General features: G+C 46.0%; 1 long non-coding RNA gene across 1 annotated transcript; it reads left to right on the forward strand.

Annotated features, from left to right (window-relative positions):
* Positions 1-6,315: 6,315 nt before the first annotated feature.
* On the forward strand, positions 6,316-8,686 carry LOC104001927 (uncharacterized). The gene is made up of 3 exons (XR_001708975.4): positions 6,316-6,412; positions 6,516-6,650; positions 7,601-8,686. It is a non-coding gene; the product is annotated as an uncharacterized LOC104001927 (long non-coding RNA).
* Positions 8,687-13,024: the final 4,338 nt, after the last annotated feature.

Here is a 13,024-nt window from a genome sequence, read left to right on the forward strand (position 1 = left end):
GGAATGCAGGTGAGCCAGGAGGCAGCCAGTCATGAAGTCAACCGAGGCTTCCCAGCTGCCATGCCAGCCGCTGTTGTAGTTCCCGAGCAGAGATCACCCTCAGCGTCATCACAGACAACTTTTGTGGAGAGCTCATGTGTGCTGGCCAGTTCTCTATGCCTCTGTGGCTTTCTCACAATGGGCCACATTGGGTCTAAATCTTAACTTTCTTGCAAAGAAGTCACACTTCTCAAATACAGGCTGTGTTAAGCGAATGATCATTTGGGCAGCCATGTTTAATAGAAATGCTGTTGCTATCCCAGGCTCATTCTTGCTATCTTAAGATAGATTTGTTCTTCATTAACAGCTGTTTCACCAATGGGTGTCTGTTTGCTGAATGACAAGTCCTGCAGTCTCATGACTTCATGCTGGATAACGCCAGGCACAGGTGCATTTAGAAGGGTGAAGTGGCTCTTTCTGTAGGCCCAGGCCAGCTCTGGCCTTTCTCTTGTAGCCAAAGAGCTGTGGTAGAGACACCTGTCCCCAGGAAGCAGCTCACTCCTGTCCTACAACCCTGAGGCGGGCAGGGCAGGCACTACCGCCCAGCTGTCCTAGTCCTGATGTGAGTCAGTGACCTAGAATCCGGAGTCTTCCCAACAGCCAGTGGAAACATCCTGTCACATGTGGTTTTTATTTCAGAACTCGGGCTTGTGGTGCTGCCCTGCACCCTGAGACACCCTTGCTGTGGTCGGATTCGTGGAAGCACACTGGCTTACCCAAGTACCTCAGTCGATTGCTCGGCAGCTCTTACTTGTGATCAGAGCCGATGGGGTGAGCAACTTATTCTTGGGGAGAATTAGCTCCTGGAAGGTCTGGCTTGGGGCTGGTGCCGCATCCCATGGCCTCAGCTTGAGGATGGAGGAAGGGGCCAGCTGGGGAGTGTGGAGGGATGGGGAGCTGTTCCCAAGCTTCACACCGCTGCTCACCACTGGGCAATCCAGTGAGCTTCCATGGATCTGACCACAGCTATGGGGTCTCAGGGCACAGGACTCTGCACTGAAAGCCCAAGGTTTGAAATGAAAATAACATGTCCCCCACTCCTCCAGGGGAATGTGTGTAGAACAACCTGGGACCAGCCAGAGAAACATGGCGGGCGGGTTCCTGGCTTGGTGCCCCTTTCCCACTCCTCTCCCAATAATCTGGTCCTGTGAGGATGCCCCACACTCCTGACCACCTCAGGCCTGCACCCTTGTCTGAGCTAACCCTCATCTGAGCTGTTGGGCCTTGCTGGAGAGATGGGGGCTGAGCAAGCACAGGCCTGCTGGGGCCTCTGGATCCTCTCACTGTGGTGATGGCCAGGCCACCTCCTGCAGGAACTGCTGGTGTCTCCTCCATGACCAGAGGCCACCACTGGGGATGCCCAGGCCTCCCTGTCACATCCTCCCCACTTCTGGTGCAAACTCTCTGAGAGATACATGCAGGACAGTGCTTGGACCCAGGCCCACACTAGCTTCCTACCAGTCACTGCACCCCAAATCAACTCATCCACTGAGCCACAGGTGGGGCAACTGCACCCCAGCCCAGGGGGGTTCCTGACGGGGAGAGTGAGTGCATGTGTGTGAAGAGTGGCAGGTCCTGCAGACCGAGAGAGTCTAGAACATCCTCTTGTGGGAGGAATGGCCTAGAGTCAGGGGAGGTAACGGTATTCCCCCGGTACCTCCTCAAGCCATCATGTCCGCCTTACAAGCTCTGGAGGGTTGAATACTCCTCATGCCCCACGTGCAGGATTATGCAGAAGCTCAGAATGTGCCCTTATTTGGAAATAGGGGCTTATACATGTGCTTAGCTAAGGATCTTGAGATGAAACCATCTTAGATGTAGGGCGGACCCTAGTCTAATGGCTGGTGTTCCCATAAGAAGAGGGGATGACACCACAGGAGGAGGCCATGAAGTCAGAGGCTGAGATTGAAGGGACACAGCCACAGGCCACAGAACTCCTGGGGACACCAGACCCCAGCAGAGGCCAGGAAGGACCATCCCTGGAGCCCGTGGAGGGAGTGCAGCCATGCAATGCCTTCACACAGACTCTGATGTTCAGAATCCTGAGGAAAAAACTCCTTTGTTACAGCAGCTCTGGGATGGTAAAAGACAAGCCAAGGCAGAAACAAGGGGGAAGAGATAGAAACAGAGAGAGAAAGAGAGGAGAGAGAAATGAAGAGAAAAGAGAGAGAAACAGACAGAGAGAGAGAGAGAGAGGAGAGGGAGGAGAGAGGGTGGGAGAGGGAGACACAGAGAGAGATACAGAGACAGACACAGAGAAAGAGAGGAGAGAGAGGAGAGGGAGGAGAGAGTAACAGAGAAGAGAGGAAGAGAGAGGAAATAGAGAGAGAGAAAGAGAGAGAAGAAAGGATGGGAGAGGAGAGAGGGAAGAGGAGGAGGGAGTCCTCTCTCCCGGCAGTGTGTGTACAGGGCAGGAGGCGGCTGGAATCGGGAGGTGCTCGTGCTCCCTGCTCGCACCTCCGTGAGCCAGGGTCCTCACGAAGGTATCTGCATGGGACACGGTGCTGCCTAATCGCGTTCAACAATCTGTTCCATGAAACTGCTTTGCCTCTGAATAGCGAGTCACAATATTGAGTCACAATTTGTATTAAAGTTATGATATTTGATTTCACAATATTTGAAAGTCTATAAACTCCTCCTTACAGTTGATTGAGGTTTTCCCCACCATAAGCCTCTAGCTCCAATGCTGTGCTCATCGCATCCTAGAAGTGACTTTATAGGTGGGAAAAGAAAAGAGAAAAACTGGGAAGAACGCCTTTTTCTGGAAGCAGTCCCCGAGCCTGTGCAACCACCTGTTGCCCTGAGCCAGGAGGAGGCGGGCTCCACCACGTGGGGCGGCCTGGACAAGGACTCCTGCCACTGCCAGAGGAGCCCATGAGAGAGGAGCAGCTCTCAGGGTCCAAGGATGGGTTGCAGGGCGTTTAAAGTAATTTTTAAACTGTTGGTTTTATTAATATCAAGTGGCATTTTAATATGACTGAAACCGTTAGTGAAAAGGTACCATGCTTATAACTGATCACAAAATCCCTTGTGTGGGCTATCTCATGCCTTAATTCTTCTCCCGGACAAGCTTATCGTGGTCTGTTCCTCTTTGTCTCTCCCACTTAACTTCAACAAAGGAGCCAGAGGTGATCCTCTCCCCTGGAAGTCCTCTCTGTACCCCCAACTCCTGGCTAGACTCAGACGTGGAGTGGAAAAAAATCTGTTAAATTGGACTGAATAAACATCAAAAATCAGACATAAGTCATAATTAAAAAAAAACAATATAATACCAGGTGTGGTAGCTCATGCCTATAATCCTAGCACTTTGGGAGGCTGAGGCGGGAGGATCACTAGAGCTCAGGAGTTGGAGGCTGTAGTGAGCTATGATCGTGCCACTGCACTCCAGCCTGGACAACAGAGTGAGATCTCACCTCAAAAAATTAATTAATCAATTAATTAAATTAAAAATAATCTAGTAAAACAGTGAGGAATCAATTGCAGAATGTAAAAGGATTATGGCAAAAATTATTAAGAGACTAAGTGGTTCTAAGCATACATGTGAAAGTAGACTCCATAAAGGACCAAAGAGACATTGAAGGAATATTTTAATTGCCTAAATTATATTTATAAACAAACACACTGGAGGAGTAATGACAGATGACAGTATAATAACACATGAAGAATGCTTATGGAGCAACAAAAGACAAATATACTAGTAGGAAAATGAGCAAAGGACAGGAACAGATAATACACAAAAAGCATAGAAAATAAATATCCTGTAAGCCTATGGAAAACATTTTTTCTCACAAATAATCAAACAAATGAAAACAGTATATCTTCCCCAATTGAGGTACCAAATATCAGACAATTCGCACATGTTGTTGGTGAGAGTGCGATTCATGTCCAGGGAATGTGCAACTCACAAGACCTTTTGGAGAACAGTTTGTCAGTATCTCTAAAGTCTGGCTCATGACATCCACTTCTAGGAACTTATCCTAAGGAGTTACATAGATGTTTACACAGATTTGTCTATTGTTATCTCAATAAGATTTTTTAAGTCTGTGAGAAGTTGCAAACAACCTATATATTCACTCATAAAATACGTAAAACATAGGCGATGGTACCTCCATAAGGTGAAGACTGTAACAATTTTAGAAAATCTATATTTTAATCCTTATAAACAGATATTTATTTGTATGGGAAATATTAATAATATGAGTAATAAAAGGCAGATTACAAAACTGTATATAGCATGATTCTATGTTTATGTAGAGATTCTGTACACCTATGCAAAGTATTAACGACCATCTTATCTGCGTAGATAGGGTTATGAATGCTTTTATTTTCTACTTGGGCTTCACTGTATTTTTCACTTTTTAACTTATAAATGGACAAAGACTATTACTTATAAACAGTTCAGAACTATTATTAAAAATTAAGCTGTGATAGTGTAGTGGTAAATGAAATAGTAAATAAAGTTACTATATTTTAATGATATTTAGGGAGGTGACTGAACTAATATTGAAAATGTCCAAAAACACTTTTGTTGACACACTAGTGAGCACGTATTTTTTGCAAAGCAGCTTCATAGGGTACGCTGGGGTCAGATTCGACTCCCACATTCCCCAGAATGAACAGTGGCCTGGCTTGATCACTCCCCCTGCCATTCTTTCACCTCTCCGCAGAAGACACGCTTATCAGGTGATTTAGAGCTCTGCCAATTTGGGTGATTTTGAACAAAGATTATTCTCTCTGCTTACGTTATTCAGATGATTGATTAACTTCAAATTCTAACATAATTATCTCTCGACTACTTAATTTTCTAGAGTGGGGTCTCTCGACGGGTGACCTTTCAGCTGGAGAATTCTGTCGTGGGGCCGTCCTGTGCCCTGGCGGGCACTCAGCAGCCTCCCTGGCGTCTATTCGATGTCAGGAGCCCCTCCGCCCTCATTGTGGCAACCAAAGACGCCTGCAGACATTGCCAAAGGTGTCCGGAGGGGAAAATCACGCCCAGTTAAGAACCACTGCTCTAAAAGAAGCATTGTTTTTCACAATGAGAGAAACAGACTTGTCCATTTCTTTACCTAATTTGCACTCCATTTTCAAAATTGCTCCTCATTTTGTAATACTTTTATGTTTAGACATTTAATACATGAAACATTACATCAGTAGAATCAGATGGAGAGCTCCATGACCTCTTTGACAGAGTATTATTAAGAAATAAGTTTCAGCCTGCAATTATAAAATGGGGTAAAATTATTCACTTATGGTATTCAAAATGCAATTTTTTTTGGTAAAAAGTATTCCAGCTAAATTTTAAAATGGTGACCTGTGTTTTTTTTTTTGTTTTGTTCTTTTTTTTTGTTGTTTGTTTTTTGAGACGGAGTCTCGCTCTGTCACCCAGGCTGGAGTGTGGCGGCACAATCTTGGCTCACTGCAAGCCCTGCCTCCCAGGTTCAAGGTATTCTCCTGCCTCAGCCTCCCAAGTAGCTGGGACTTCAGGCACGTGCCACCATACTAGGCTAATTTTTTTTTTTTTTTTTAGTAGAGATGGGGTTGCACTATGTTGGCCAGGCTGGTCTTGAACTCCTGAGCTCAGGTGGACAACTTGGGTTTTCATAGAGCCCAGAGGAACATCTCCTACTCTTGGTCTGAACTTGAACTGCAGCTGAAAGAATGGTTAAAAGAAGAATCTGAGAGTTGAGTAGTGAGGCTCCGATGGGCAGCCAAGGACATTTCTGCCAGTGAGCACGAAAGTGCCCAAGGCAGGAGTCAGATAAACATCCTTAAGAGATACCAGATTATTCTTTTCTGTAAAGGGAACCCGCCCTGGTTTTTTTCCTGTCCACCCAATAAATTCGCAGCAGTCAGTGCACATGGAAAGGCCCTGCTGCAGCCTTGGTTCCCGCCTGGGAACACGCTCCTTTGCGGTGTCATGATTTACTCTGGGTTTTGCTTTAATCGTTATCTTAGTCTATTTGTGTCTCTCTCTGACTTGTAGGTTTTAACATGTGCTGACTTAAAGGAAGACAACAGGCTGTAGACAAGGGGTTGCAGCTCCAGTGCTCTAAGGTCCAATGAGGTGGGGAAGTGGGGGAAGTGGCCCAGGCGATTGGGAGGGTGGGGACTCATGGGGGCAGCTCTGGGGACAGTGGAATTCATGCACAAGTGCACATCCCATATTGACAGATGGCCCTATTTTTAAAGACAAGTCAGAAATTCATATTTTATGTGAACTTTTCCTATTTTTAAATGTGCCTAACCAATTTAAAAGAGATTTAAACCATTTTGCAGCTCAAACACATTTCTGCAAGCCAGGCACAGCACCCACACTGGGTCGGAGGACCATCTGTTCATTAGGAAACCTGCGTGGAACCTGTTTCCACACCTGGTAATAACCCTTCAGATGGAAACACTTTTGCATTTAGATGTGGTAAGCATCTTGCCAAACCCCACTTCTGAAAATTCTGTAAACTCTTCCCACCTCCCTAAAGATGCCCTGGTGTGGAGCTCACCAGCCTGTCTGGCAGATGAGATAATTAACTCGAGGAAGCCTCTGCGTGCAGGTCTCCTGGGCTGAAAGAGCACTGTGGATGGAAAGCATGGCCCCTCCCTGCACACCTGAAAAGGTAAGCCTGCAGCTCCTGGGAAGCAGGTGGGCCTGGGCCTCATCTCAGCCTCAGGGGGTCCATCTGGCTCTACTGGACATTGAAATCCCAGGGGCTCTGGGACTGGAGGGATCAGGGCAGATTTTCTGCAGGTGCATGCCAGCGTTCTCTATCTTCGTGTGATAGGAAATGGAAGGAGAAATGGAGGGCGGTTCTAACAACAGGCAGGAAGCCAAGGAAATGCTGCAGCTCAGATGGGATTTTTGCACGTCTCACTCCTCTCCTTACCTCTTTGCATTCAGAATTCCCAGAGACACTTGGCAAGGAAAACGGCACTTTTCAGCTAGCATTGATATCACTGTTGGGTGATTATTGATATTCATATGCAAACCTGGAGATCTTTAGAGAAGGAAACGAGTACATAAAATAATCCACAACTTGGAGCTCAGATGCAGATCAGCGCCAGACCTTGGCTGAGATGCAGGGAACTGCATTTAGGCCGTGTTGGTGGTGAAGTGCCTCCATCTCCCGGCAAAACGCGGCTTCACTCTTCACGCTGAGATAATTTTTGACTGAAATGTGTGGTCTTAACCAATTCTATTCAGTTTCATTTAACTTACTTTTGTCCATAAATGGGGTAGAAAAGCTCCCCCAGAAATGAATTTATAAAAGCTTCTGAGTATCTGACCTATTACATTTAGAAATAGAGTCACATTCGAAGACACTAGGAACTAAGGACTTCCACACATGAATTGGAGGGAATGCAATTCAACCCATAACAACGGTATAATTATTATTGGCATAGAAGAGAAACCTAATCCTTGCCCCATTGATCAGTCGCTCCAAAAAATTTTTGGAGCAGTGACAATTTGTCATCATTTATTTTTTATTTCCTAGCAACACTTCACAAAACACACCTGCAGGGCAGTTTGACCTATCAATAAAACTAATTGAAATTATCTGTGTCTTAGAAAATTTGCAGTGCTTATTTGAGATGCCTTGGAGACAGGAACCACTCCAGCTCACCATGGAAATCCCACTGGATATCACTGGCCTGGAAACAGCTTAATGTTTCTGAGCAAGAAAACGGACATGAACATTAGGTTTACACAGATTCCTTGAGGCTCCACCTTTGGAGAGGCTTGCATCTATCTAGGTCTAGAGAGAATTAAAATAGAAATGAGCTGAGACAGCCACGGGGCCCCTGTGATCTGGACAGGGCTGTGACTCCCATCTAGACAGCCCTAGGCAACCGTGTCCATACAGAGCAGAGACCCAAGGCTTGGGTCATCCATGAGTGATTGGCACTTCTGGTTTGGACCAAAAGCTGTAAGCACTGCTGCATCTAGGAGATATTCAGGCTGAGGTCTGACCTCCTGGGCCTCTCCCTGCACCCACGGCTGTCTGGTTGCACACTCTACAGATTCAGGGATTTGATGTCCAGAAATGAAGGTGCAGGACAGTGGTGGAGAATGTGGGCTGACTTCCCACATCCGTTTACCCACAGGGAGCCACATAAGCCAGTAGTTTTGGGCCCTGTGTGTGCGTGTGTGTGTGTTTGAGAACTTATGTATTCCTATGATCTTTTGTTCCAAGATAACCAAAGAAAAATGATTCCTTACCTGTTTCTCGTCACCAGCCTGTGGACAATCCATGACATTTTACCCTAGGTAATTCCTTCTTTGCTAATTCTCCCTATCTTCCTAGAAAGGATAGTTCATTCACTCATTTGTCAAGTATTTATTGAGGTTTTCTGTATGCAAAGCATTATGACAGAAACTATGGATGTGAAAAGGGTGATTAAGTCATAGACCCTGCTTTTAATTAATCGATAATCTCCTAAAGGAAGTTACCCAAAAGACTATGAATACAAGCAAAAATTTACACCAAAAAAGGTGTGTTCTGCAGTTGCGTGAGATTCTATAAATATCAGTTAGATTGAGGTAGCCGATAGCGTTGTCCGGATCTTCCATGTCCTCACTGACTGTTCACCTAGTTGATCTACCAATTACTGTGAAAGAGACGTGAAAATCTCCAACTATAAATGCGAGTTCATCTATTTCTTCCTTTAATTTTTTTAATGTTTGCTTCATGTATTTGGAAACTCTTCTTAAGCATCCGCACATTTATGACGGTCATGTCTTCTTGATAAGTGATTTTCACTGCTATGAAACATCTCTCTGTACGTCTGACAGTACTCATTGTCTTGTGGTCTATTATCTGAGCCACTGCAGATTTCTAACACCATCTGCAGGGTAGAGATTTTAATGTCTTGTTACTACCAACCTAGTCATGTTTCTATACCTACAATGCATATATTGCAGACAGTGTGGACTCAGATTGGGCACTGGAAGCACCACTATGGGAATTTGGAAAATTGAAATTAGAGACCCTTTGATGAAAAGGCAGCATTTCAAGTCATTGGGATAGATGGGCTCGTGGCGGGTTGGAGAGTGCAGAAAGAAAAGTATTACAGGAAGGACCCTGGGGAGGTCCCAACATGTAAGAGATGGACGAATGCAGGGAATGCCACTGAAATCAGGGAGGCAAGAACATCAAGAAGAAAGAAGCGACTGATGGTGTAAAATACGTACAAGAGTTTCGGTAGAATGAGGACTGGGGAGAAAGTCAGTTTTGACACTGCTCATTGTTCCTAATCTATCATCTGAGCCACTCCAGATTTCTGATAGCATCCATATGGTCTATTTTTAAATATCTTTTAATTGTTCTACTAAGCTCTTTTTGCATTTTTTCCTGATTGCTATAAAGTTAGCAACATCAGTTTGTAATTTCCCACTGTCTACTTAGTTATTGTCGTGCCACTTTATGTAAAACATAAAACAACTTTACCGTCACATATTTTTATTTATTTCTGGCAGTCATCCTATGGCCATGAGATAAATCAACCTTGGATGACATTAACCTTACAAGCAGAGGGAGAAATAGGTCTATCGGGGTCTACAGCAACCTAATGGAATGCTGAACCAACCCGAACTAAGTCCAGACTTTTTTTTTTTTAGACAGGGTCTCTCTCTGGGACTACAGGCGCATGCCACTACACCCCTCTAATTTTTGTATTTTTTGTAGAGACGGGGTTTCACCATGTTGCCCAGGCTGATCTCAAACTCCTGGGCTCTAGCAATCTGCCCACCTTGGCCACCCAAAGTGCTGGGATTACAGGCGTGAGCTACCCCATCCAGCCAGTTTAGACTTCTTGTTGGTAAGATAATGAATATCTTATTGCTTAAACCACTTATAGTCAGGTTTTTTCACGATTTGCAGCCAACCCGCTGTAACTGACAGAAGCAGCCTCTTCTTCACTGCGGAGTCACTCAGTACTGAGAATACTAGACGTGCTGACTCAGACAGAGCAGAGTGAGGGGAGGGGCACATCTCAGGGAAAGCCTTGGGAAGGCACACCACTGTGCTCACAGTGACCCCTCTTCTGCCTGGGACTCTTAGCACTTTGCACATAACGTTTAAGCATAACAGTATTTTTTCAGAGTATAAGATGCTCTTTTTCACCCTTTTTGCTCTAAATAGTTCAAGAGAAAATAGGCATACTTTTGCCCTGTAACACTTTGCTTCACATGATTTTGGAAGACAGCAGGATACAAACAAGCCTTGTCCTATTTAGTCTTTGTCCTAAAAGCCACAGGTGGGCCGGGCACGGTGGCTCATGCTTGTAACCCCAGCACTTTGGGAGGCCAAGGCGGGCAGATCACTTGAGTCCAGGAGTTCGAGACCAGCCTGGCCAACATGGCGAAACCCTGTCTCTACTAAAAAATACAAAAATTAGCCAGGTGTGGTGGTGGGTGCCTGTAATCCCAGCTACTTGGGAGCCCGAGGCCAGAGAATTGCTTGAACCTGGGAGGCAGAGGTTGCAGTGAGCCGAGATTGCATCACTGCACTCCAGCCTGGGCGACAGAGGGAGACTCCATCTAAGAAAAAAAAAAAAGCCACAGGTGAATGACTTTGACTTATTTGTCCTGATGCTGAGCTCATCTGTTGTCTTGTCTGTGAGCATGTGGTCTGTAAGGTAAGTAAATACACCATCTTGTCTTATGTCTCACAACCCTTTACCAGCCTATGTTAAAAGGAAGGCATACTCCCTCCTCTTCCTCACTTGTCAGTCATGCCTCAACTCCGAGAAGTGTGACTTCTGATGCATCATGGAATGGAAACCACACTCTTTAAGAGCACTAATCACTTCTCAATTCACCAATCCAATTGGCTTCTCTTTCGAGTCCTCGTTCTGCTTAAACTCTTCTCCATATTTTACACCATCAGCCTCTCCTTTCTTCTCGACATTCTCTCCTCCCTGATTTCCATGACATTCCCTGCGTTCGCCCATCCCTTAAATGTTGGACCTCCCCTGGGTCCTTCCTATAATACTTTTCTTTCTGCACTCCCCACATCCCATAAGCCCATCTATCCCAATGACTTGAAATATGAATACCACCTTTTCATCAATGGGTCTCCCATTTCAATTTTCCAAATTCCCATCGTGGCGTTTCCAACTCCCAATCAAACATCTTCATTTGTTTACCCTGAGAGACTTCAAGCAGAATATGTCCCAAGCTGAATGTTTGTTTGGGGACACATTATCTATTCCCTCTCCTGCTCTCCTTCCCAAATCTGTTTTTCCTCCCCAGTTCCCTCTCCTCTTACCTACTTGTCCAAACTCGAAATTCATAACTATAAATGTCTACTCTCTTTATTCCCCAAATCCACCTGCTCACTGAGGCCTTTTGATTCTGTTTATGATATTGTCCCACACTTTGCATCATTGGTCATGGGGCACACGGGGACCTGGGCTGGGCTTGAGGAGAGGAGGGTTAAGCCCTGGGGGTTGGGGCAGTGGCACACTTGCCTCTCTCCACAGTGGCCAGGAGACTTGGTCCCCAGGATGAGAAGGAACCATGTCTGTGCGCAATCCAGGTGGAATATGTCATCTGAGGCTGCCTTTCCACCCAGAGGCTCAGAAGTGGCCTGGGGCTCTGTCACCCGAGGGTGTGGTTGAACACTGAACATCCGGGGGATCAGTCCCTGTTCGCCTGGGCACCTAAAGTGGCTGAATCCATTCAGAGTCCAGGTCCACAGGTGAAGTGAGGGTGTGGCTGGGACCCATCCAGCCTGGTGTTAGGCACTCAGCAAACTAGAGGAGGGGCTGGCACCAGCAGGGTTCATCAGGCTTTAGCATCAGTGCCCTTTCCTTTAAAGAAAGGTCACGTGGAACTCACCCTCAGCAGATAAGACAGGCCCCGAGGATGAAATGGGTGTGGAGCTCACGCCCCCTCGGCAATCTGACGCACCCTGACACAGAACAGGCGGTCGGTGAGTGCATGCTAAAGGCATGACTGAGGGTGGTGTCCTACCCTGCCAATGTGCCTGCAGCCAAACAGTCCCTCCTCTAGTTTCCAGAACTTTCCAGTAAAATATACATGGGCCTCCAAGGAGGCACAGTGGTGAAAATGTTCTTACATGACTGCACAGTCAGCAGTGTTCATGACTGTATACATCTGTTGAAACTCATCAATTTATGTTCTTAAAGTTGGTATGTGTATGTAAATGATATGTCAGTCAAATTGATCCCCCGCAGAATAAAAGAGCCTGGTGTTTATGACATTTGGAAGCTGAAAAGAAGTAAATATTTTAATACTTTTAATTAGCAACAGTAAAAACACGGGAAAAAAAGTCTTAATGGCTGTAAACAAATATGACTGAGTTGTCATGAAGTGTGGGATTCACACCCTATCTCCCTTCCTTCTGCTCCACGTTCAAATGACAGTATTGAACGTATTGAAAGTATTGTCACCTAAATCTTGACCAAGTCCGCCCCCTTTGGCATCTCCGCTGTGGCTTCCCTGTGAGGACACAAACCCCTGTGTGGCCTCCCTTGGTCCCTCTCTGTTGCGCTGCTCTCCAGCGCACTGTCCCACGCCCTGAGTGTGTAGCGTCTGGAGGACGCGTGTGTCCCTGGGGTTTCTGTGCTCGTCATGGATGACAGCACAGAGTCCATGTCATGTGAAGACCCATGTTCAGCCTCTTCCTGCCCTCCCGGCCCGTCCTCTGCACACACCCTCCCCTGGGGAAGGCCCTGAGGCTCTGGGGCCAGATGGCTGGGCAGTGAATCATCTTGTGGCCTCAATATCTCGTCTGCAAAACAGGTACCATGGTAATAAGTGACAGCAGCAACAACAACAACAAGAAAAACACATCAGGGTTTCAGGAGGGCCACGTGAATTAATATGAGCGTGTTCAATTTACAATAGTGCCTGCATCTACTATGAGCTCAATATTGTGGGCCAGTGTTGTTTCTCATGATTTCTTGCCTCACAGCTTAAACTTCAGCAATTATAGAAATACTTGTTTGCTCCAGCACACACATACAT

This window comes from Pan troglodytes, chromosome 14 (genome assembly GCF_028858775.2).
Source record: "Pan troglodytes isolate AG18354 chromosome 14, NHGRI_mPanTro3-v2.0_pri, whole genome shotgun sequence".
NCBI lineage: Eukaryota > Metazoa > Chordata > Mammalia > Primates > Hominidae > Pan > Pan troglodytes.